This window comes from Camarhynchus parvulus, chromosome 3 (genome assembly GCF_901933205.1).
Source record: "Camarhynchus parvulus chromosome 3, STF_HiC, whole genome shotgun sequence".
NCBI classification, from domain to species: domain Eukaryota; kingdom Metazoa; phylum Chordata; class Aves; order Passeriformes; family Thraupidae; genus Camarhynchus; species Camarhynchus parvulus.
In genome coordinates this window covers 34,081-55,134 of record NC_044573.1, presented here as the reverse complement: position 1 = coordinate 55,134, position 21,054 = coordinate 34,081, and the positions used below count along the sequence as shown (strand labels likewise).

The window sequence follows — 21,054 nt, the reverse complement described above, 5'->3', positions numbered from 1 at the left end:
GCATTTATGGGGTTGAGACTGGGACTTGTGAGATTAGAAATAGTGGTTTCCTGTAAGAATCACTCACAAATTTGGACAAATTGTTTAAACTTGCTGTCCTTATTGCTTAAAATTACCTAAACATCTGCATTAATCCATTTATCTTAAAGAAATTTAACTTTAGTCATACTTAACTTCAATCATGGACTCGTGTCCCAGTTATGCTAATAGCGCTCAAGTATGTACTTGAGTGTCTCCCTGACTGATGTTCTTCTGAATTGCAGCTCTGTCTGCCACTTCCAGGGATGCAGCACTTCCCCTGAAGGAGGAGAGCAAGCTGATGTGGCTGACTAGGAACTGCAGGACTGCTCACGTTTGTTAAGTCTTGGTAAGAACTTTCAAGAAACTGGCCTTGTCTTGATGGCCAAGTACACCACTTCTTTTTTTTTTTTTAAGATTATGTACAGAAAAATATTTTTAAATAAGTCCCAAAGTTTTTTTCTTAAAAAAAAATTTATTGGGAAACAGATTCTGGATCTTCAGTTGAAGAAATGAAGTACTCTTTAAGTTACTGCTTCAAGAAAAAGCCTTGAAATATTAATCTTTGGCTCTTTATTTGCATTCTTGAGACTTAAAATAACTTTGACATTTTTATTGAGAAATCTGGAGAATAAAACTGCCCTTTGTCTTATGGGTCAGGTTTCAGCAGAGCCTCACTCTGGCTGCTGGCTTTTGAACCTCTGAAGATGCTGCTGTGCTTGGACTCGGCGTGACTCTCCTCTCAGAAGAAGAGTAGCATTGTAAGTCATGTCTAGGATGTGTTTTTCTGCTTACTGTGGAGAATCTGCTCACAAAAGAAGGGCCAAAATATTTTGAGTGAGATTTTATTAGTTTACATAGCTGATTAAAACTCGAGGCCCTGTTCCTCTGTGGAAATAGTATCCACTATCCATCACAACAGCCCCTCAAAGCTGAGGGCTAAATCACCCCTCTGGCAGCCATCTTGTTAAAGCTCGGCCTTACACTGAGGTGAGAAAATAAACTCAAGATCCTTTGAGGAAATTCTTGAGGATTGTATGCAAACTCAGTGTCTTTATTATGTCTTACTGCAGCTGCCTGGGTCTTTGGTTTTACATGTCTCTTGAAACAGCACCATGAGTTAAGCTGCTCACAGCTCCTGGGTATCGCAGATGAGGAGCCTGCTGGGGCACTGAGCAGCTCTTTGGCAATTCCCTACAAAATCTGAACTTTTGATCTTAGGGCCTTTGATATGAGATGGTTTTAAAATTTGCAGCAAGTCCTGCACACCTTTTAGCTACAGGCAGACGTGGCAGTGACACAGATGAGCCGTTGCCTTCCTGGGAGGTAATTCTCATGTGCATCTTGTTGTGCAGGCAGCAAGAGAAGATGCATCCTCAGGAAATCACAAACCTCGCAGGACGTGTTATTTTCCATCAGCAGTAAGCAGCACTGCCTGTGTGCAGTTCTGGGAGAACAGAGCTGAAACAAGACAAGAAAAGCTGCAGAAGTAAAACTGCCTCTAAAGCTCCTTTTAAACGTGCAGCGCAGGAGTGGACACTCCTGTGTTGATTATGGTGAAACCTCTTGCTTCCTGTAATGTTTGGCATTCCTTAATATGTCCTGATGGCTTTGATTTCCTCTCCTCCCTTGCAGCATCAAAGAGTAAGTGGGCTGAATGTTATCCAATTGGTCATTTGAATACCATCCTTTTCAACCTTCTTTTCCCCCTCCTTCCTGCCTCCCTGTCTTGGATAATGTTTTGCTTTCAGATGCTGCACCAACACCATGCTGTCCACATCTGGATACCACAGGTGAAATGAGCTGAGTGCCCAGAGAACTTTATTGCTGCAGAGAACCTGGCAAAACTAATCACACCTTGTAGCTGACACCTTCCTGTGCCAGGCTCAGGTAAAGGACGAGAACCCAGATCTTTCAAACGTGTCTGGTGGTTCTGAACACTGCAATATTTTGAAATCAAATTCCCAGCTGTGGTGAGTCCCACAAATCTGAAATGACCTTTCTTCTTTATTTCCTTGAATATACTACAGGTCTTCTCTCTTTGTTTCCTTGAACCTTTCAAGAGTTCCAGCCTGACCACACTTGTGTTGTACTATGGAGTGCCTAGAAAATATAGATGCTCTAAGTAAGTAGGAAAATTTTCTTATTTCTTATAAAGCATGTTCTCCAGTGATAGGGCTTGGTATATTTTCCATATTTTGCATTTATTTCCAGGAGAATCCCACACCAACTAAAACATCAATCAATTTAAAACACAGCTAATGAGCTTTCTTTGTCCTCTGTCTCATGCTGGAAAATCCCACCTGATCCGTAATTAACAAATTGATTTGTTAAAAGTACAACTAATGGCCTCTCTTTGTTCTTTTCTTCCAGCTGTAGAATCCCACCTGATCCCAAATTATCATATTGATTTATTTAAAATGAAAATATATGCATTGCATAGTTTCTTTATCATGCCTGCCTCAGACATAATGTTCCAGTTAAGTGCTTATTTTACCCCTCACAGATCAAATACTTTAGGAGAAAAGCAGTTGTTTAAAATGTCACATTGTCCCTCCCGGTGTTCAAATATTTGAGTGTTCTTACTGTTGAGGTCAATATGAAGTCACTTGGTAGCATCTTGGAGGATCAGCCTAGCAGATCCATTCCAGGAAACCACCCTCCCACTGGTGTGAGTGGGTCTTTGCAGAGTCTTGTGCATCCAGTGTTTTTGCTAGATAATGGATTTTGCTCCTAGGCTGGCGCTCGTGCCTCACACAGAATGAACAGCCAGGCTGGGGAGAGCAGAGCCGGACTTGCATGCCAGGCTGATGCGCCTCTCAGAGCAGGACTTGCATTCCAGGCTGATTCACCTCTCGTTTGCAGCTTGTGAAAAGTTTAGCTCAGTGTGGGAGTGTGTGTATGAAGAGAGGAGCTCAGACACACCACTGATCCCCCAGCTCTGTCCTTGGGCTTGCAGCGATGTGAACACGTCTGCAGGCAGCAGGAGGCCATTGCGGCCTGGTACGCAAACACCAAGGCCTGCTCGGCCTCCTGCCTGCGCTGCTCCATGGACACAGGCATGGGCCGCTCGCTGCTGACGGAGCCCTCAGAGAGAGGGACTGAGAAAGAACGGGCTGGCTTGGATGGAGCAAGAGACAATGGCATGGTCTCTGGCAAGAAAGAGGTGTGCTTACAGATTATGTGAATTTCTTGCATCAGAAGGAGCAGCGGGGAAAACATCCCAGTCCTGGTGCCAGCCAGCCTCCCTGGAGCACAGGCCAAGGCAGCAGGGCCCATCCCATGCTGGTAAACCACCCTCTCACACATCCCCTTCTCCCTCTGAGCTGCTCCTGAAGCCTCACTATTCCTGAGCACTGCAGAACTCACCCCACCAGAGCTGTGCGAAGCTCGAAAAGGGATCTGAATGGGACCCAGCACATGTGCAAAGAGAAATCTGAGGCCCTGTTTGCAACAAAGGACCCAAGGTGTCCGCCTGCCCTACAGGAACGCTCTTGGACTTTGGGATCTTGTTCCGTACTAAAGTGCTCTGGTGTTCCCAAGGAGGGGTGGTGATCTCTTTAGGGCAACACTAGTCTGCTTTTGTCTTCCAGGCCCTCACTCAGGTTCCCAGAACAAGGCTACAACATGTCTGGCTCCATGAGTTGAGTGGTAAGCTCTTTATTTCTCTTGGCCCAAAATCTCCTCTGGCTACCATCCTAATAATGAGAGGTCTTAGTTAATGCTATCCATTTTCTACACATCTCCTTTCCAGCCTTCTAGAGCCTCACAGGTTTATTTCTTTAACATGTAGTCCTGTATACAGTTGTGTCTGTGAACAAGAGTGCAGCTAGACACATCAGGCAGAAAAAAACTCAGTTTAAATTATTGAAACGAAAAAAGGAGCTAAATAGCTTATTTAAAACCTGCCATGTTTCTTAGTACAGTTTGGAGCAGAAAAGGCACTTCATTCTAATTCCAAGCATGAGAAGAGCAGCATCCAGCTGCTTGTCCTTTAAAATGTACTTTTCCTGCTCCCTCCCTACAAACAATGTGCACACATCATCGATCAGATAGGAGAGAAATGGGAAGTTCCTCTTCTCGTACAGGAATTTAGACACCTGAATTCCCATCACATCTGTCTTACAACACAGGGCTTTGCTTCCTGTAAGGCTCCTGGCCAGCCCTCCTGGCAGGCGGTTAGGTTTTTTCATGTAGTTATCCCACAGTGAGCCAACTGGGAGAGCTGGGAGCCCCGGATCCACGGCTTCCTTGCCTCAGGGCTTCAAACCCACAGCTCCTACCACGCTGTGGGCTGGATAGGATGGGTTTGTTCCCCAGCCCCATCATGAGTGGTGCCATTGTGTTGAAAGAAATTATTAGAGCTGAAAGAGGAAGGTAATCATGGGTGATGAGGGATGCTGTCTGGGAAAGGAGGTGCAGGAGACACCTTGTTTGGGTTTAAAGATGATTACATTTGAAAAACGTAATTATTTTCTGGAGAAGGGATCTGTCCTCTTCAGGCAGTTAGAGTCATTCCCAGATTCCCTTCTGTAAGACCCCTCTTTTTCTTCCCCTAGAGCACAAAAACCTCAGGAAGAAGATCACAGGTGCCACCAACAAAGACTACTTGTGTGTGTCCAAGAACCTTTTTGGGTGTTTGAATTCCCACTCCAACCCCTGGGTGTGGGATACTTGTCTGTTGTGACTAACAAAGGATAGGTTAATGTTAATGGAAAAAAACGCACGAAGTATGAAAAAGACCTTTTCTATGAAAATTTCTATTTCTGCAGTCATCTCGTCTTGCCTTCCAAGGCTGTATTTATCTCACAGAAGTGACCTACACAGAAAATGCTAAAGGAAATGCATGACTGCCAAGCCAGTTACTCCATGTATTATCTTATTAATCTTAATTGACATTTCCTTGTTTCTCTTTTCTGTTTTTCTGTGCTGCAGATTTGCACAGCCCTTTTTTCTCAGTTCCAGGTGATGAGTCCAGAGAAAGGCACTGTCTGTTATCCAGCAAACCACATCTTAGTGGGAGATTGCTGGGAGGGTGTTTGATACTATAACATCTGAGAGAAAGTATCAAAGTGAAACCATAAGTAATAACCAGTAGCTTTAAAGTAATGAAACCTTGGATTTCTTCTCACCCTTTTTTCTGGCAGCTCAGCTCCAAGAGTGGGATGCCTTTATCAGATACCGGTTCTTTAAGACCAATCTTCATTTTCAGCCATGGTCAGCCTTTGATGCACAGCAGGAAATTGTATCCCTCCCCTCTTGGCAGTCCATCTGTGTGATAATGCAAATCTCATGGACAAAACCTCTACCCAGATTTTCACAAGAAATACGAAATTTTTTCTCCTTGGGTCAACCTCCCTAGAAATCAAAGAAAACCCATTTTCCAGCCAGTTTATTTAGCCCCAACTGTCCTGCCATTATTGATATAGAAAATTTACAATTGCATTCCCATTCCTCAAAGCTTACTCACTGTGAGACTTCAATTCCAGAAACTGAAATTTCCCAAAAGCCTGGAGACATTTGGAAGGAGGAGCTCGCCTATGCTGAACAGATCCTTTCTGTTACCACATCAGCCGTGATGAAAGTAAGTAGGCAAAGCAGTGCTCAGTAAATTCCTGTTGTACAGATTACCTGGTTTGTTCCCGTGTTTGAGCAGGCAGCATGTTCTTCGTGTCTCTGGAAGACCCAGAAAGAAAGGCTGCTAATATTGTCTTTGAGCCCATGAAAGTGTTTGGGGCATGAGTATGCTCTCCTGTGCAGTCATGGAACACTGTTCCAAACTGCTGCACCTGAGTGCCAGGGGTGGAAATAAATTTCACACACCTCCTTTGTGCACCTTCCAAGGCCAGAAAAATGCCAGCTTCTTTTAATAACCTGACCATACTTGGGAGCAGGTGCTTCAAAGCTGAGAAAGCTTCCTTTGGGAAACAAACCACAAGGTTTACTTGGTAACAGCAAATCTTTGTGGGATGGAACCTTTGTGATCTCTGTTCAAGGCTTGCCTTCCAGGTCACCCTTCTCTTTCACATGCATTTCTTCCACTGCACAGGTGCTTGTGTGAGCTCTGTCACTGTGCTATTGGAATGCTTAACCCTTTTTTCAGGATATCTCCTCATTTTCCAAGTGTGGAAACAGACCACAGTAGTCTGTAGGCTTTGCCTATGGTCAGGAGATGTGGGGTGCAGACTAGAACTGGGCTTCCAATTTCCAGCAAAACAGCTTTTGGTAATGTTAAGAAAATGGAAAAGAGGAATCTCTGCTGTTACCAGATAATGAAGAGATATTAGGAATTTTGAAAATAGTTAAATATGCAAGCAGAAATGGGTTTTTTCTGTTCCTTTGGGACTGCAGACACACAAAATGCCTGTATTCCATTGCTTCTTTGGAATCATGGTCATTTCTTAGGTGTGACTGCTTATCTTCCCACGGGTTTGATGTCAGTAACGTAGTTCAAGATCTTCAGATACAAATTGTTTTCAATCAAAGCATAATGAATAAGTTTGTCTAGTGCAAAGCATGTCAGGTTTCATCAAACTAACAGGAAAAACTGGCTTATTGTCATTAATGCACCTAATAGTGGCACAGCCCAGTTTGTTTCCAAAGCTGCAAAGTTTTGGGTTGTCATCTTGTATTTCTGCGTAAAGAAAAAAATAAGTGCAGAGCAATAATTCCCAAGCCAACAGCTTCCTGGTGGTGTCATGCCATCTTCTCTAAAGAACCAATAAATCTTTTTGGCCCTATTGCAGATGGCTCAGCTTTGTCCAGAGGGAGTTCCAGACCTATTTGTTGATGGTTCTTGACACTGAGCCCTCCACCTCAGGAAGCAAAGAAACTTTCCTCCCCAGCAAACACTGTAACTGGGCACAAGAAAGCTCTGCAGTCTTCCACAGGAGGGTAGAGATCCTTTTTAATGGGGTTTCTTGGGGTCTCCCCCATTAATTCTGCGAATCACCAGAGAATCACAGGGATGGTGCTGGTGGCAGATGTGCTCTGACACTGCTCAACAGCAAGAAAAACCTGTGGCATGGTCTGCCAAAGGACTGCTCTAGATGGTCAATGAGCAGAAAGGGAACCCGTGCTCTGTCAGCAGGAAAAGGCATTTCTTCGTCATCCCATAGTAGAAACCAGTCCCATTATGTTCTCTTCTCATGTTTTGAGCAGAATGTTGACAAAGGAGTGGATTTGCCCCAGAGCAGTTCAAACCAAAAAACCCAAGAGGTCCTCTCCACAGGCATTTTCCTGGCATTCTCTGACACCAGATTGACTGATAATATCACCATAACAGCTGTTATCTCAAATGTCTGCCTCCAGGCAAATTAAAAGTAAAGAAAAGCCAAAACACTTGAAGAGATGAATATAGGAGGCATTTGCCAGTGATTTGCTGGCCCTGGATTGCCTGCTGTCAGGGGTAAAATGAAGCGTGTTTGCTTTATAAGAAAATTACAGAGCTGTCATCCCTGCAGCACAGAGCAGCGGAGAGCAGCACCGCTGCCAGGACTGAAGGCACAAGGATTGTGTTTGCAGCCAGAATCCCAAACAGCCTTTTTCCAGGGTATGCCTGAGCCTTGCTGCCAGGGAGCACAGGAGGAGGGCTGTCCCCAGATGAGGCCAAGGACAAGGGACCCTCATGCAGGCAGTGCACGAGCACAGCTGCTGCAAACATGGCAAGTGGGTCCAGGGTCCACCGCGGGGACCCAGCCAGGACATGGGCTACAGGGCCCCATTTTGGATAGGCTCCAGCCATCATCTCTGGACTCTTGAGCCATGATTGCTTTTCTGATGCTCTGGGCGAAGAATGATCGTTCTGAAGGAGACCAACAAGGTTCTGAGGTGACGTGTCAGCTTGGGGTAGTGGGTTTTTCACTCTCGTTAGATGAACAGAGGTCTGCACCTCTTTGATGCAGACACAGATTCTTGAAATGCCCAGTCTGTGAAATGTGTAAAAGATCATTTCAAGAAAGATCCCTGGGCCAAGCTGAAGTCAAAGCCTCTGAGTGCTCTTGTCAGAGCTCTTATTGAGGGAATTGAAATGCCACTGGCAGTATCTGAGCTATTAGAGGCGGGGTGAGAGAGAAGGGGCTGTTGTTTTCAGTGAAGAGCATACTGACCTCCACAAGAGAAGACACACAAGTTTATAGGAGGGTCCAATTCTGGACCATAGCATACCTCAGTAAAACTCTGCCTTTATGAAAAAAACTCCCTTCTGGATTTTGATCCCTTTAAATTGTGTTCACATGTAACAGCCTGGCTTTTGCGTACTTTTGACAATGCTGGAAGTAGAATTACCACAGAAATCCTCAGTATTTTAGTGGGAAGGGGGTACTTGTAACCATAAAGCTCATATTGAAAATCCATCTGCCTTCTGATTTGAGGCTAGGACAGGCCAAGAAAGCCCCATGAGCCCTAGGAAGAGAAGTCTCAGGGGAAGGGGAAGAGAAGGTCATCTTGGTTTTGTTGGAGAGGGAAAATGAAAGCTTTACAGATGTTCGGGGAATAGAACTTCACCATTTCACTGGTGTCTGTAGCTGGGACATTTATTTTAACAGTCAAACCTTTAACATTACAGAGTGCTAACCATGGCATAAAAGATGTCCAGGAAAGGCTATGAATTTTCAAGATTTAAGATTAAATTCAAGAAGTAGCAGTAGTCTAGCTAAAGCAATGGTGAGGAAGTGAGCAAATCGTCGTTTGGCTCCTGCTTTGACCCTGGTTTTGAAAGTGTCACTTTTATTCTTTGTGTATGTTTCTGAAGCCTTTATCATCTGTTATGTGTTTGTAGCAGATCTCCCCACTCAGGGTGCACCTCCATGGGCATTTCCGTTCTGGTTCATGGTTCAGATGAGGAGCAAGCTTTGGAAATGACCCTGCTGCCCCTCCTGCTCACAGGCCAGGCAAGGCACAGCCTTGTCCCACCACCCCAGACTCTGGGCATCTCCATGGGGACACAAACAGGCAAGGTGGAGCTGGAGAACCTGAGTAAATCCCCACAGAAATTCCAGCATAACCCAGTGACATGCCACACTTCTAAATGTCTCTTTGTGTCACTGAGGCCTCTCTGAGAGCTGAAGGGGACCCATGTGGTTTGAAATGGCAGTTGAGGGGCTTGCCACCTGCACAGTATCACCTCATCTCAGCCCTTACTGGGAATGATCCCTCAGGACCTGCCAGGAAAGAACACTGGTGAATGGCATTTCCAGGAATGACATTTCCCAAAGAAAAAGCCTTTCTCTGTTCCAAAAGTTGAAATTCTTTGTTGTTATTCCTAGAAAGTGATCCAATCTAAAAAGTCCTGGCCATGCTTACAAAGATATGAAAACAATCATGGTGGAAGTTAAAAAAAAAACCATGGCAGAGCTTTAAATTCAGGAGTGTGGAACTCTGGGCATTGCCAGCATTTTGTAAAAGTGCCCTGCCATGCTTTCTTGCAGAAGTGTTTGTGAAACTTTGGGCAAACCTAGGCCATTTGATTCTTTTAGTTGGAAATAACACAAAACTCTGTGGTTCTTGCTTTTCATCTGCCAAAATTAAGGGAACAATCCTACTGAGGTCCCTTTAAGTGTCAGGAATTGCAATTTACTAATCAAGGTTCAAGTGAGATTTAAGTAGATCTGGAGAAGATTCTGCTCACTGTTTTTTATGGCTTCTGAAATGTATACAGGTTCAGTCTGCATGTCTGTGCAGTATTCTGTGATACATGTTGGAACTGCTGGGTCTGCAACATGAATGAATAGAGAATTTTAAAATACACATAGCTGAATATTATGCAAAGCACATACCGTAGTTTTGCTCAAACTCTGTCCTTGCTATTTCATTGGAAGCCTTGCATAATATGGGAAATGCTATCAAGCTGCATGTCTCAAAATTACAAGCAAGGTGCCTTTCCATGTTGAAATGATTTGGAAACTACGTCATTGGCATAGTTCATTATGGTATATATAAAATGGTGACAGAGGGAGTCAAAGAAAGCTTTGCTGTTATTATCTTCTGTATTTTTTTAGTGCACAGCACCTGTCCAGAGCTGTGAGCACTTGCTCAGCTTGTAAGATATGGGTCAAACTCTCTGCAGGGCTAAGAGAACATGGCTGCATTGCAGTCCATGCATCTGAGACAGTTCCCACCACTTTTTTCTTCTGAAATGGAGCAAGCAGGGCAAGGAAGTCAAAGTTGCCTTGAAAAATCAGAAATAATAATATTCACTAATCAACAACATCCAACCCCCATTTTGTCTGCCCGCAAACCCTTGTCCTTCCTGTCTCTGTGAGACTATAAATTGATCTTTGTAACATGTCCAGAAGATTAAAAATAATCCAGGCTCTCACAGAACACAGAAATGCATTGCTCATTCCAGAATTGAGGAGTCCTCAGGGAGGTGCTGCTTTCAAGTTAAACCAAGATAACTTTAGCATGAGTGTCGCAGCAATCTGAACTGTGCTGTGTCCAGGAGGTGAGTCCTTGGGAATCGCTTTCCTGCAGTTTCAGAGATACTGCCAAAGAGAGATTTTTTAAGAGAACAAAGTAGATTTTTCTTTGCATTGAAGTATTCCCAGAACTTGCTGGGTGGAATGAGTAGAGGCCACATCAGCTGCAGAAGCAGAAGTTTCATTTAATATTGGATTTGCATGGCACAGTGTAATACTCCCTTGGTCTCCAGGGAGCTGTAAATATCCCTAATAGTTCATGTGCCAGAACGTGGATGCTGACTGCATTTTCAGGTCTGATGTTTCATTTCTGTCTCCTCAGCCAAGGCAGATCCATGTTCAGAAAGGGATTTACAGGTGTGCCACTACTGCCAATCAAACCCTGGTGCTCTGGGATTCAAACAGGACTAAGGAGTCGCCCTGCTGAGTGCCACAGCATCTGCAGCTGCCTCAGGTGAGCACCACTGACAGCTTTTCTCACCAGCAAAGGGGCAGTCCCTGAGCACACAGGAGCTGCCTCTGGCACCTGAAACTTTTGTGCTGCCCTTGGGGGTACCCAGCTCTGGGTCACACTGTTCAGTACATGAAAGTGTGTGCAAGCCCCTGAGGCTGATTGTCTTCTGGGGAGAGAAGGGTGACAGGGTTGCAGAGACATTCAGAGCTCCTTCAAACTTCTGTCACAGCAACTTTTGGAGTCTGAATAGCTTTCTGCTGCCTTTGAACTCATTTTCTGTCCTCAAAAGAGCAGCAGATAGCAATCATCAATCTTTCAATGAAATAAATAAAGAGTTTGAAGCACTGCTTCTGGGTTAAAGGAAAAGGTTTTATTGTATTAGAAAACTTAGTCTCTGCTCTGAAAACCGTTTCCAAAAACATCCATGCGCAAATCCAGCTAGCACAATCACCCCTTTGCACAGCAAGCCCTTAGACACTGTTTGCCTTCTTCCAGATGACTTTCGTAGCCCACCTGGGAAATAAATTACTGGGCAGTGCTAGAGTTAGTAAACCTACATACACTCATAAAAGTTCAAACCAAAGTGTGATCATAAAGTACTTATGGGTCAGTAATCACACCCTTAATTTTCAGAAATAGAGTAGATGGTATTATCTGGAGAAAAAAAGTTCCTTCTTTTTTCTTTCTAAATATCCTGTTGTAAGCTAGCAATAAGTATAAAAATTAGGACCTGGTTGAATATTTGCTGAAGCCAATCAAAAGTCTTTACTTTATTCCAGGGTACTTTGGTGGGAGCCCTTCAAACCTTTATGTTCAGAACAGCACCTATGTCATAAGGACTTCATCAAGTCCCAGTGAAATTGCTCCATTCTGTACTACAGCCTTGAAGGTAATCATTTGCTTAAATGCTTTGCAGAATAAGGATGCACTTTGAGCCAAGCACGGGCCTAAAATCCACATCCAACAGCCTTAATATTTAGGAGGCCACGCTGCTTGTCACACAGATATTTTTCCATTTAAGTTGTGGTATTGGTTTGAGCTTTGGAAAAAAGGGTCTTCTAGCATGTTCTTTCAAAAATAATATCCAAGAGCGCTGGCTGGAGGCAGTGTGGGGGATCATTTCAAAAGCAGGCTTTTGTAGAAAGTGATACAGTTCTTATTTCTCCTGGTCTGCTCTCAGGTCGTGCTGCTGCTGTTGTGCATCTGAGTCCCAGTGCTAGAAATTAAAAGGTTCAGAGAATCGTGACACCAAGTAAAGGCCCAAAGCTGCACTCCTGACAGCTTCTCTTCACAGCACTGTTCTTGCTCTGAGCATGTTCCAGTGTCTCTGCACTCCCAGCCCACCTGCAGCAGCTGGGGCCAGCCAAAGCAGGCTCTCGTAGCCTGGTGTTCCTGCTGGGAGCTTCTCACAGCGCGAGCAACCTCCTCTCCAGCGGATCACAGGTGTTCTCCACATGATGGGAGCAGGTGAGAGCGCGGCTTTGCCAAACCATGATGAAGTTTGGTAGCTGAAACCCAAAATCCGTGTTTGGCCTGAGATCTGAATCTGGCTCTCTGCTCCATCCTCTGCTCCGAGCCAAATCAAACTGCAGCACGTCATGAAAAGCAAACAGTGCCGTGCTCTAATCGTGTAAGATCTGCATCCAGCTCCAAACTCCAAGAGGAACCTCCTTCCTGTGTGTGTGTCACAGTGCTGCCAATGCCTGACATGGTAGGTAGGAGTGGTAGCATCCCTGAGAAAAATTCAAACGCCTGAAAGCCTGCCCCTAAAATTCCACTGGGAAAGGTACCAAAACGCTGGGAAGGATTGGAGGCACAATGAAATTGCTGCTTCATGTAGCTTGAGAAAACCCCCGAATCACGAAAGAAACAAATGAGCAAGATGTATGAGTGGTTCAGGTTCTGGGGCAAAGCACTCCCCTGCCTTTTTGGTTCCCAGTCTCTTACTGTTAGTTTAAGAGCTGCCAGGCAGACAGAGTAATTCATCCAGCCCACCTGTGTTTTTTTTAGTGGGGGAGAGAATGCAAAGGATGTGTTCTGTATGTCTCAGGAAGCGCTCCTCACCATGGAGGCAGCTCTGCTGCTCCCTCATGAGCACTCTCCGGACATCTGTGGTGTGCCAGCCCACCAGGCCATCCTGCTGCCCAGCCAGTCCTGCTCTCGCACTCTCTCTTGTGCTCTTGTGTTTGTTGGTTTTTTTAATAGTGAAGGATTTGGATTTTTTTCTTCTCCTGTATTTGGCACTTCTGGTAGAGCCTTTGACGTGGAAAAAGGCTCGTCTTTCAAATGCCTGTGGCACTCTGTGAAAGGTGATTTTTAAAAATCCATTTTATTTTGCTTCCTGGCAGTGATATCAAAGGAACAATCAGTGCCTGAGTTGGAGCCAACAATTTATTTCCATTATCATAAACAGAAAACAATGGCATGCTGCCTTATTAGTTATTCACTTTCCAAGTCAACAGACTGGGAGGGTTGGGATGAGATCTAACCAGAGATATGCTTTGATGTTTTCAGTTTGGAGAATTGGTCTCCTGGCCAAAATGCTGAGTGATGCCAGTTTTGGGGGGAAGAAGGGAGTGAAGAAAGGGCAGAGGGAAGGGACAGAATCCCTGAGAGCACAGGGGGTAGCTGCTGGAGGGGCTGGAGGTGTGTGGCATGTTTGTGGCTGTCTCTAAGGAAGCCATGGAGGGTGATTGTGCTCCGTGGGAGTCCCACACCAGAGGTGACACAAAGAGCAGCAGATGGGCTGATTGCAGAGCAGCTCTTTGATTTATACCCTCGAGGATCTGGTCCAGTGCACACTCCAACTCTGCTACTGTGCTGCAGAGCAGCCACTTCTGTGGGATTTGCAGTGTGTGCTGTGGGAGCTGATGGAGCCAACCCAAAGCAGATGTGCACAGCAGCCCTGGTGCTCATCCCTCCCTCCTAGAAGCAAGCCCTGAGTGTTCCAGCACTGTCAGATAAACTGTGCTTCGTAGGCAATGCTGCTAGGAGTAAAGAGTAACTAACAGTGCTTGTCACTGTATTTTGTTGTTTGAGCACTGGGCTCGCATATTCAGGACACTTTTGTTATACATACCTGATGGTACAGAGCATTCATGGAAAATTCTCTCTTGTAGGTGGGGATAACCATGACAGGTAAACATCTGCTGTTTCTCTATATAGAAAACTGTGATCAGCTTCTTTCTCAGTGTCATGATGCCAGCCAAACCCAAAAAAAGTCACAGGCTCTTCATTACCTTGAATCCATTTCACCAGCATTTCTGGAACAATCACAATGTCTGTATTATTTAATAAGGTAGAAAGCCTAAATGTGGGGCAGAGTAGTTGATCATTGGTTGCTTATTAATCCTGTCCCTCATGGACAAGCCACCCTGGCTGATTTGGATTCTTTTCTGACCAAAATACAAACACATTAAACCCGCTTCTGCTTTTCTCACAGAATTGACGCTGTAAAGTGTCCAAGTGGTTTGCAGCAGTAACCAAATCAATAGAGATCAGAGGAACTGAAGTAGATTGTTCTAGTGGAGAGCTGCCTGTGCTATGTGGGAGATACATACCTGCTCCTACCTGTATATCTTTATTTTAAGGGAATTTCTGTCAGGATTCTTTAAAAGTTTAAGAAGATGGCAGATTTTTCCAAAGCCAAAGAAAACTTGCCTTTCTCAGGAGAAACAAGATGACTTGAAACCTGTTTCAGTAAAGGTTTTTCATGGTGATCATAAACAGTTATATTTCAGGTGACCAAATACAGCATAGAAAAATGAAAGTACTAGTTGGGAAGAAGTGTCTCCTCTGAGCAAAGATGTTCAGTAATGGTTTTGTGGTTGCTGTTGGTAGCCAGACCCATCCTTATCACAGAGGAGAGAATCTGAGGCAGGTGATACTGCACAAAATATCAGTTAGGAGTTCGCTGGGCCACAGGAATCTCTGGTGATGACAATTTTCAGAGAGCAAGGTCAGCTTTACAGGAGATAGGCTGCAGAGAGTTTCCTGAACTGTCCCTTTGCAGAAATACCCGCGTGGAATGACCAGCAGTGGCAGCCTGTCGCTTGCAGGGGTCAATTTTCAGTGCAGAATAGCACTGTCAGATCCTGCTTGAGCAGTTTCCTCTCCTTTGAACCCTATTTCTGATTGCCAGATGCTCAGTCACAGTCTGGCCCTCATTCTTCCAGTCCTCCCATAAATGGAAGCAAATTTCCAGCAAAAGCTTCCTTGGGGGCATAAGGAAATTAGAGAAATAATAGACCTGGAGTCCTCTCATGTAGCTAGAAGTCCTCCAGTCAGACTCTGCAGCCAAATTCTCTTTCCTGTGCTCAGTTTCAACATGGTCAGCCTTTTGCCTAGCCTAGAAATTCCTTGCTTTATTCCAGGGCATCTCCCTTCAGTGGAGGCATGTATACCTAGCCTTGATCCTCCTAACCACAGTAAGCCAAAGAATCCCACAGCAAAGGCTGTACTTCTTGCCCTTCTGCTTTCTTGTGACTGCCTTCTGGACAGTAATGGATGATGCTGGCATTCTTTCAGCAGACATTTGAGCTTATCCTCCCTCCCTCCAAACTTACCAGCAATCCCTCTCTCCCATGCTTTAGTTTCACCCCGTCAGCTCTGTCTTTCTACTGTCCCCTGCTCATTTCTATATGAGAAATGAGCTCTGTATGTTTGTAGCCACAAAGGCCAGAGCGTGTGTCCAGCATGAAGGGATTTCATGGCTGAGGCCAGGGGGGACTGTGGCTCCTCTCTGCTGAACGAGGCTGGGAGTGAGGCAGTGAACACTTCTGCTGAGGAACTGCAGCTGGAGCCACCGCACGGCATAAAGGAGAACATACCTGAACTAACTCCCAGAAAAAATAGGGCTGCCGCTTCCTAGGGCACAGCAGCCACCTCTGATTCACCTTCCTGCTTGTCCTGGCCATGAGTTCAGTAAATATCCTTATTCATGTGTGTGCTGCAAAGGCTTTATTGATCTCTCCCTGCCTTGCCTCTAAAGCCTTGTAAAGAGGCAGAGGCAGGGAAGGGAGGAATGTTGTTGCCTCCATCCCACAGGTGTGCAGGGCCAGGCAGCAAAGCCTTTTGGGGACGTGCTCAGAGTCACACCGAGGATCTGCTGAGCAAAGAGGAGCACCAACAGGTACTGTGAATCTGTAATTTCTGCACATCTATTCGGTTTAGAGGTAAATCCCATGGAACCCCACTCAAACCAGGGCAGACACACGGATAGATGGCGGGGACAGTGCCTGTTCTTTTTTCAGTCATGCAACATTTCTCCAAGATCTGTCTTATCTGGCTGCTAACAGACAAAGCTCAAATCTGCAGTCAGTGCTATTTGGTCAGGGCACAGGGGTGAAAAGCCCGGCAGCCAACAGATTCCTTGGAGTATCTTTAAGATTGTGGATCTTATAAGCCAGTCCCCCTCATTAAAAAAAGAAAGGGAAAGAAAGAAAAGAAGTACACAGACTTACCATTGCTGAGTGTTTCTTTAATAGAATCAGAAACAAATTTGTGACCTTATGGCCCAGAGGTGGGAACACCATCTATAAACTTGCCCAGACATAGAACTGCATTCTGCCTGTCAGTAGGAGTTTGCCATTGAACACATATATAAAAAAAGGCTGGTGTTACATTAGACCAACATTTTTTAAATGCCACAGCTCGCTTTATATGCCATGAACCTTGTTAATGCTGCTAACAAGAAAATTAAAAACTCAAAGCTATAAAAATAGGAATGCCACTCTTAAGTAAATAAATATACATGAGAACCAAATATTCAGATACAAGGTCTGGAGTGGCTCATGTCCAGGGAGGGAGAAAGAAAAAAAGAACATTAACCTGACTTGTTTCTGGGGCTATAAAAGCTCACTGTAGTCAGCAAAATTGTCTCCCGTTGAGTCCTTGCCTTAATTTCCCAGGGTTCTTGAGAATTCCACAGGATAGCAGGGAGGAAATCAGGGAGGGTGGGCAGCAAGGAATATGCCAAGGACAGTTCTGTCCAGGAGACTGGATGGGTCAGGGAGGGTGGGATGTTTCTATCTGACTTAGGAACAGATTGTTAATGTGGCAGCAGTGGAGAAAATGTATCCCTCAGAACAGGCCACCTACATATCCTGGCCTCTACTGTTTTCTCTGGATCCAAGTTAACAGACCCAGTCTGGGCCTGTAAAATCCAGACTGGGCTGTACCATGAATCCTTTTGACAGCCTGGAATCTGTCCTGGCCCACGACCTAGAAATTCCAAGGATTGTTTTTGTCATTTACCTCCTTACTACACATATATGGAGTTGCTTATCAATGCAACCTTTTAACCCTAAAATGTGGGAATTGTCACCTACCCCTAAGGTTGGGCCCATCATACTTATGTGGACTCACCTCTACTTAACATTGGCAATTAATTTTATGTCTTCCAGTCCTTGCTTGTGAAAAGCAACCTTTTCCTTTCTTTACCTCCTGGAAATTTTGAATAGTATATCTTAAAAGATAGGGTGTTTACACACACAATAGACTTCTGTTAACAGATTTTGGCAAGACAAAAGAATATACAACTTACACACTTCTGCATATGAATCTAGAGAAGGTTATAAAGTGAAGAAAAGTGGGAAAGAGGAAATGGTGCTCCTTTCACCTTTCTGTGAATGCAGGCTTTGGCTTTTCCTAAGGTTTCCCTGACCCAAATCCATCCGGTGCTAATGCTAACTAGTCCCCACAAGTCTGATGGGCCCAAAATTGAGTAGTCTCAAATCTCGTGTTACAGTGTTAAATGTGGTATTGATAAACCACTCAATGACCAAAAGAGGACATTAAACCTTTGTGCATTTATTCACTTCCACAGTGACAGAAAAAGTACTCCTGCTTCTTGTGAGGGGGAAAAGCCCTAGATCCTCGAAGACTGTGGTAAAGCCTAAAACCAGATTTCAGAAGAGGGTTGACTATCTCCATACAGAGATTATGTGGACAATTATCAACCAATTATTAATTAAATTGATAAATGATTGAAATAATATTTAAGTAGGAGGAAAGGATGATATATTAGGACTAAATTGTTGAGAAGTGAGAAATGTAGGACATCCAGCTGAGAAATCTGCTCGTTGTATGGCTAATGAAAAAACAGCTATTTTCTTTAGCTCTTCAGAATGTAAATCAAATTTGATGCAATTATTTAATCCAATTGAAGCAGTGACTCTCTTATCTACTCAATGTAGCCTGCTCACAAGAGAAAATTTAGTGGGAATTTAGCAGGAATATTTCATTTTCAAGGCTACTGGTTACAGCTTGGTGAGAAGTTTTCCCCCTTTTAGTCTCAATACTGGCTGTGACTTATTAAGATGTATTTCAGGATAACCTGCTGAGATGGTGATTTTTGTTGGAAGGCCACACTCAAAATTGCACTGAAATTGGATGCAACATGGGAACCATAGTAATCAGGAGCTCACCACTGAGGCCTAGGCACAATTCTGTGGAGGGTCGTGTTACATCTTGTGTAGGGCTTTCACAAATTAAAAATCCATCTATATATGAATTTTAAATCAAAGCATGGCTTTGATTTAAAGCACTTACATTTTACTCTTTGCCTCAAACGTGGACTATGTTCAGAGTTCTTGTTTGAGTGTACACCAGCGTAAGTCGTGGCAAATTTTCTTCAGCAGTCAAAAAACCTCTCTATTAATGCTGCTAAATTTCTAACGCAAGCAACTGGGTGAGTGAGACTAGGATAGCCAACTGTTGAATTATTTTTATTGTTTTATTGATAAGCCAGCCAAGGCAGATGTGAAACCTGAATTTTCCAATGGGATATACTGCCACGGCCAGTTTTTTCGCCTAGATTCCCTCTTTCCTTTGCCTCAGGAGTTTTCCAGCTAGATTAGGCAGGCCCCCAGTGTTTCTGCACTTAGGAAAGAAATAATTTCTATGCAGACTGAATCTACCCATTAATGAGGAGAATAATAATAGGAAAACTTCTTAAAGTTTGAGTTCATCTACTGACATGGCACCTTTGGGGACTTTTTCCCCCTGAGCTCCCAGGATTCACTATCTTTATAGCATTTTAAGTGGTCAAAACACCAGGTCGTGTTGAGCTGCTTTTCTGGGGATGTTTGGTTATTGGAATTCAGTGATACATTCTCTCAGCAGCAACGTGTATTTGTGTGTGGGTGTGCACAGCTGTTGTGTCCAGCAGGAGGGTTGGCTGGGTAGAAGGAGAGGCACACATAATCTTTTTGTGCTTCTGGTAAGTTTGCAGAAGTGGCTCCCCCTGCCTGGACGGGTTTGTTATTTGTGGAGCAGTGGCTGCTGGAGCAATGCCGTGGCACAGTTCAGCCTGTGTCTTACGGCAGTGCTTGGAAAAGGCATTATCCTCATTTATTTCTGTCTGGGATCAGGGGTGCCCATTCTCCTAAGGCTGAATTTGCTCTTCATTCTTATCTTCTTTTTCCTTTCCTTGTTGACAGGTTCAGCATTGCCTGTGGTACCCTTGTTCCCTGCATCCCTTCCCAGCAAAGACATGGCAGGGCAGAGCCCTGGTCCCAGGTGTTGGTAAGTGCAGCTGAGGTCATGTCCACTCCGAGGACAAGGAGCCAAGTTTTCATTCAGTATCTCTGAAAACCTACAAGGAAAACACCAGAACCCACAAAAGGTGCAAAACTGAAGAAACTTTGCTTCTGTTTTAGGCAGCTCTTCTGCTGTATGCCAAGCTTGCTACCAGCAGCTCTCCTGCGAGTGTAGATTGGAATTATGTTCTTGGGGAAAAGTCATAACTTTTTTTCTAAAATACGTTAAAAGGGTTTCTACCTTTTCTTAGTCGGGAGACAAACCTAACAATGAGAAGTTCTAGGTTTTGGGAGAGAACTCTGAAACCTTTGATTTTGAACTCTTTAAACTTCCAAATCCATCTCCTGAGGATCCAATAAATGAGTGGCAGTAAAAATTTCCGATCAAAGAGATGCAATATGTGGTTAATTTGAAAACAAATCCTTGTGCTTCAGATGCTGGACTCTGATTAAAACTGATATGATAACAGTGGTGAAGAAACCCTGGCTTCATTTCAGCCAACACATGCAGGGGTTTGGGAAGCATTAACTCATAGCTGGAGCCCCCAGGGAATACTGAGCCTTTCTGCCTCCAATGGTGCTAATACATTTTTGAGCAGCAGAAACACCTTAGTTTGACTCTTATCTTCCGAGGCTTAAACCAGAATTTGGTCTGAGAGGACTGCACAGGTTTCCCCGCGAGTGTTACCTCCTGTGTTTTATGAGTGCACCTGATGGCCTGGGTGTCTCCATGTGGGCTGTTTACAGCATGATCCCAAAGATAAATGAAACGTGGTTAAAGCTGTTCAATTCCAGTGTCCCCTCATCACACAGCAAGTCATGAACTCTACTGAACAAAAAAAAAAATGGAAAGTGATCTGAAGGGCATCTCTTCTACTAAAAGCATATAATAATTTCAGTGAAAATACTTTTTATTATGAATTTTTGTACCTGTTTATGAAAACTGAACTGAAATTGTAAATTGTTCCATAAATGCTAACTGGAAAAAAAAATCTCATTTCTGAAACCAAAAGAGATGCATTTAGATCTCCAAAAATTTTATTTGATGGAATTAAGTAAGATGTTCCTCTAAACATTTTTTTTTTTCATTTTTCTTCCAGTCTGGGAGAGGAAATTCTGCAAATACACTCTGAACTCAGAAAAGGGAGGTTCTGCCAGGTTTTCTGAGCTGAGAGAAAATACAAAAGGTAAAATATAGTGACATCCAGACAATGCTGGGCTCAGTCACTCAGCTTCCTTGGAAGATGCTGCTCTCATCCAGGTCACAGCAGTGGGACTGGATGCAGATCAGTTTCACCAAAAGGCCAAATTTGCAAAAAGCAACTACAGCCAAGCCTTTAAAAATTTTTAGTATCAAGTGCTCTCTCTGTGTCAAAGCATTAATGGCTGGAGTGTTTCCTTCACATTTTCACTGAGAAAATATTTGTTTCTTCTGATGACGCACTAAGATTACTGCTTCAAGAACTGACCAGAGGTGAAAGGGTTTGTTCTGCCTTTTCTAATTCACCTGCTGAACATGTTTGTTTCTAGAAAACTTGCTCATTGAGTAGCATTTGCTCTGCTTTATTACAGTATTTTGCTCTTTGGACTCTTTTGCAGCTCAGTCCCTGGTATGAGATTAAAA

At 44.0% G+C, this 21,054-nt stretch overlaps 2 long non-coding RNA genes across 2 annotated transcripts; both read left to right on the top strand.

The window, feature by feature from the left end:
* The first annotated feature begins 261 nt into the window (after positions 1-261).
* LOC115902511 lies at positions 262-1,783 on the top strand. Its single transcript, XR_004060612.1, has 3 exons — positions 262-367; positions 679-779; positions 1,374-1,783. It is a non-coding gene; the product is annotated as an uncharacterized LOC115902511 (long non-coding RNA).
* Positions 1,784-3,621: 1,838 nt separating this feature from the next.
* Positions 3,622-19,463, top strand: LOC115902510. The gene is made up of 7 exons (XR_004060611.1): positions 3,622-3,669; positions 5,508-5,602; positions 10,759-10,890; positions 11,670-11,779; positions 12,071-12,357; positions 15,937-16,021; positions 19,332-19,463. It is a non-coding gene; the product is annotated as an uncharacterized LOC115902510 (long non-coding RNA).
* Positions 19,464-21,054: the final 1,591 nt, after the last annotated feature.